The sequence below is a fragment of the Humulus lupulus genome, chromosome 4 (assembly GCF_963169125.1).
Source record: "Humulus lupulus chromosome 4, drHumLupu1.1, whole genome shotgun sequence".
In the NCBI taxonomy this organism is placed as follows: domain Eukaryota; kingdom Viridiplantae; phylum Streptophyta; class Magnoliopsida; order Rosales; family Cannabaceae; genus Humulus; species Humulus lupulus.
In genome coordinates this window covers 115878313-115883523 of record NC_084796.1, presented here as the reverse complement: position 1 = coordinate 115883523, position 5211 = coordinate 115878313, and the positions used below count along the sequence as shown (strand labels likewise).

The 5211-nt window shown below is 39.1% G+C and overlaps 1 non-coding gene across 1 annotated transcript; it reads left to right on the top strand.

Annotated features, from left to right (window-relative positions):
- Positions 1-262: 262 nt before the first annotated feature.
- On the top strand, positions 263-368 carry LOC133833530 (small nucleolar RNA R71). Its single transcript, XR_009892906.1, has one exon. It is a non-coding gene; the product is annotated as a small nucleolar RNA R71 (small nucleolar RNA).
- The last annotated feature ends 4843 nt before the right edge of the window (positions 369-5211 follow it).

Sequence of the window (5211 nt, the reverse complement as noted above, 5' to 3'; positions counted from 1 at the left end):
TTTTATTTCTTGGTTAGAGACGACACTTGAGCGGCCAATAAAGCAACAAGATTGACTTCTAAGACTCATGCTACCTTCTTAGTCTCATGCTCAGTGGGCCAATTGTAGTTGTCCATGGCCATCTCTTCCAGTAATTCATAAGCTTCATTAGCGCTTTTTCTCATAAATGCTCCTCCCGATGCTGCATCAATAATGGTCCTTGTATTCCCCCCCCCCCCCCTCCAATCCATTATAAAATGTGTGCACCAACAGCCACTTCTCTATTCCATGATGTGGGCACTTCCTTTGCAACTCTTTAAAACGTTCCCATGCATCATATAAGGACTCCCCATCCAGCTGATGGAAATTATTAATTTCTCCTAGATATCAGGCTGACTTAGCAGGGGGAAATATTTACCAAGAAATTTCTGAGCCAATTCTTCCCAAGTATCTATAGAGTTGGCTTGTAATGAATTCAACAAACTCTTAGTATGTCTCTTAACAAAAATAGGACTAATCTTAATCTGACAGCATCGTTACTCACCCCGTTCATTTTGAATGTTGCACGCAGCTCTAAAAAATTGGTGATGTGGAGATTTTGATCCTCATTTGGTAGTCCCCCGAATTGTACATAATTATGTACCATCTGAATAATCGAGAGTTTTATCTCAAAATTATTCGCCCCAACCGTAGGAGGACGAATATATGAATGTATCCCCGTTATGGGAGTACATAATTTCTCAATGGTGGCGATTAGTGCTCAAAAATATAATTTTATTAGTTTTAAAATTTAAAATTAATTAAGTTTTAATTAATATTTTCATGGATTTATTGTTATATATTTTATATTTTAAAATATTAATTTTAATTTAATTTGTGTTTAATTTTCAGGAAATAAAATGTATTTTGACACAAAGAAAAAAAAATTAAAATTGAAGAAATCGTGAAGAAAATGGCATTTTTGTTAAGATTAGGCCCAAAATGGAGCCCAGGCCAGAGTCTTTGTAACGCCCTACTTCCTTAGAGTCATTACTAAGTGAGTTTAAAACGTGCATTTAACTCGCTAATCGAGGTTTTAAGTCAAAAGTGTAATTAAATCATGAACAGAGTTATAAACTTTGAAAATAATTCCATTTACTGAAAATCATAAAATGTTTGACATTTGGGATCCCAAAACACCGTTTAGAAATATTTACAACACATAAGTACAAACAAAGTCGACGAGACGACAAAATCTAGGTTTTAGCTCAACCATCTCCCAAAAACCACTGGCTGTGGCAGCCAGGCAAGCCAAACATGTACGCGCCGCTTCACGCTCTCCGTACTCATGGTTGGTCGACTTTCCCCTTGCCCTTACCTGCACCACAGAGCACCCGTGAACCGAAGCCCAGCAAGAAAACCCCTTACAAGCATAAATAATATGCATAACAAACACTCAGCATATTGACAGGACATCAGTAGGCTAAACACATACGGCCATGCCGTCCCAGGCGCTTTACCAGGCCCTGGGTTTGCAATCCACACCGTGAGGATATCCCAGGTATCCTTTGGGGTCTCGCCCTGGCAACTCGCACTCCACGTGCTCAACGCTGCTCCCAGCCCCTTGCCGCACTCGGGTTTGCACTTCACGTGCCTAACGCCGTTCCCGGCCCTTTGCCGTTCTCGGCCCTTTGCCGTTCCCAGCCCCTGCCAACCTCGGCCTGCGCCGTTCCCGGCTATTGCCGAACATTTACACAATTGCATTCATAGCATAATAAAACATATATTGAACATGAACAAACTCAATCAAAGGGCTACGCCCTGCAATACAAACATATTGGGCTCTGCCCTGCATACAAGCCCTATGGGAACAGTGGTTTTCTTACCTGTGTCCCGAGCTTTCCAAGCACTGATGCCCCGAGCACAGTCCCCTAACCTGAGCCTCGCTGAAACCCTAGTCACAATGCATTAACAACATTCATCCATCAAGTTCTAATCCATTAAATAGTTTTGAATCATAATTCTAATCTCCGGGACCTTGAATCCTATCAATCCGGGTGATAAAATCCATCCCGAGCCTTAACTAGTGAATTCCCGAGCCTAAAATCTCTTAAAAACCCATAAGTACCTTAAGCGTCGCGACCCTAGGGACTCATGCCACGGCCCCCAGCTCAACCTGAGGCCTAACCTCAAAATTGCCCACACGCGCCGTGGCCCTTGCTGAAGGGCGCCGCGGGGCGCCTCCAATTTCCTGACGCCCCAAATTCAAAGGGGCTGCAGCTTAGCAAGAACATAGTCGCGGCCTTACCCCTCGAACCCAGAAAAACTCAACATTTCCACCTAAAATCAAGCCAACAAAGAAAAACCAGTCCAATTACCCCCAAAATCAAGCCAACAATCCAGGCTAACTATCACAAAGGTTCTAACACAAGCTCAGCATTAAAACCTAACAAAGACTAGCCCCAAAACACAGCCAAGAAATCAAGAACAAATCCAAACTTAGCTAACATGCAAATTCTAATATTCAACCTTAAAACCAAATGAAATTTGACACAATTCAACATATTAGGAGCTTACCTTGATGAGTTATGTTTCTGTGTAAATTCTCTAAGGTCCAAGCTTTAATCTCCCTAAAATCCCAGCTCCACTTCTTAGTCTCTAGCTTGATTCACCAAGAGTTTTCCCAAAGCTTCAAATGGAGAGAAAGTCTTCCAAAGAGAGGTGAAGGAGAGAGTTGGGTTCTAAGAGTTCTAAATAATTCTAAGTTTTGTTTTATTCAACCTAAGTCTATAAGGTTACCTCAAGGCTCGGGGTACCAAAAACGTCCCTGAGGGAAAAATGGTAAATTTCCTAAATATTCCCTCCTAGACATTCTAACCTCAAATATATCTCCAAATATTTATTCCCATAACCCAATAACCCCATTAAACACCTAATACCCAAAATACCCCTCGACTCGCCCTGAGCCGGATTCTCAACCCTGCTGTGACTTTCTGGCTAACTGCTCCCTAGGACTGTCTCGGATCGTGCTACACAGATATATCACATACATATCATATTTATCACATTTATGCCCTCAACGGGCTAAAATCACAAACATACCCCTAATATCCAAACGGGGCCCACATGCATATTTAATTCAACTAAACATGCATCTTTATCACATATTCACATAAATTCACATATTATATCCATAATTCACTTATTGCCCTCCAGGTACGCAAATCAAGGCCCTATGCCTTATTAGCAAATTTGGGTCGTGACAGTCTTCAGCAGCCCAGCCCAGCCGCCTTGATACCTGCCACCTGACGCACCTGCCCCGCGGGTCCCACACCTCCTGACACGTGCCCACGTTGTCCCGCCAGCAGCCAGCCGCGCCTGACGCGTGCTGCCAGCCTGCCACGCAAGCCTTCGTGCCAACCAATCACAATACGCCACGTTCTGACCATGTCCCCCACTCCACCGGCAACATTTTCCAAAGCCAATCCAAGGCCGACACGTGTCCCACTTGCTCCATTTTGCATTATATTTTGAAGCTACTTTCTCCACTTTCTAATGCACGAAAATACCAACTTTGGAGCAAATTTTCTCTATAAATAGAGAACCAAAACCAGTGTAAATCATCATATTGGAGAGTGGAAAAAGACACTTTGTGTTTTGTTTCTTTTCTTATTTCTTGTTTAATTTTGCTTGTTTTAGGTGACAAAAATGAGTGAATTATTTTAGAAATATTGGTGAGGTTAGAGTGTAGTTGTTGTACTTCTCATTCTCAATAGTGATATTAATTTTTCTTATGCTTCATTTCCATATCTCATTAATTATTTTGTTTCTCATCTTCTAATTTACTTTCTAAGATTATTTAGCCACTTTTACATAAGTTCAGTCATGCTTTTCTTATGTAACTTAGATTGTTAATTTATTTTAGTATATTTATTATATTGTATGTCTTTTACTACATTCTGTGAGTGGTGTTTTGTCGTTCTTGGATATATAATATGATATGCTATGAAATTAGGAGTAAGATTCAATTTAATCTAGATTATTTAATTTGTGCTTTTAACATATACATCTTCCAGTTGCAATTAATGGTGTAGAATTGCGACTGTGTTTTGAATTAATATCAATATTAGAATAGGTTTTACAGCACTGCATCTCTACCTTTCCATGCTCTTTATCTGATCAATTTCTTTAATTCTACTTTATTTTTATCTTTTATTTACTAATCAAATCTTTAGTTGTGTTTGCCTCTTTGTGGATACGACATAGCCCGATTACTGCTGCGACCGCTTAGGAGTTTATTGGGCGATATCAATTTTTGGCGCCGTTGCCGAGGAGGTAATTCTACAATTAAAGGTTTGCATAGTATATTCAATATTTTTTATTAAAAAAAACAAAAATAAAAGTGGTATAATTTTTTTTTAATTTCTCTTTTCATTTTTTTTCATTTAGTGATTGTTATTTTTTGGTTTTTTTAGTTATTCATTTTTTATTTTTTTATTTTACCTTTAGGTTTAGAATTTCATTTTCTAGATTTAGTTTTTTTTTGAAAAAAAAAAACATAAATTTTGTATCAAAACAAAGTATTCAGAACATTTGTGTGATTTTGGAAATCAGTAAAGAAACCAAACTTGTTCTGTCTTAGAAAAATTGGTTCTTAAATAAGGTATGTGTTAGCATTACCCTCCAACCTTTTCTAAGAACCTCGGAAAGTTCTAGATAAGCTCTTGAGCCTAAAGTGGTACCTTGGCTGTAACGCCCTGGGTAACCAAGACCATTACACTATGTGTTTAAAATAGTGCAAGACTCGCTAATCAAGTCATTTAAACAAAATGTGAATCTAACGTCATCAACGGATTAGGAATAAAAGATTTTGGTCATAAACAGGTTATTTTATTAAAAATGACAGTTTAGTACATGGAATCTCAAAACAGGGTTTAGATGACGTATATACAAAAATTCCAGAAGTTATAAACAACTCAGGCCACTCTAATGGAAAAATACATATTTTAGGTTCCGTCCCTGTACAAACCCTTGACCGTGGCGGCCGAGCAGCTGACAATGTACACCTCACCCCCAGAGCTCTCCAACTCATGGTTGAATCTACATACCATTGCCTTTACCTGCACCACGTAGCACCCGTGAGTCGAAGCCCAGCAAGAAAACATAACAACATAGCATGATCAATAACAATAACCAACTATTCCACAAAGCATAACCAAGTATTCAGCAATTCATAACATTCACCTATTCAGT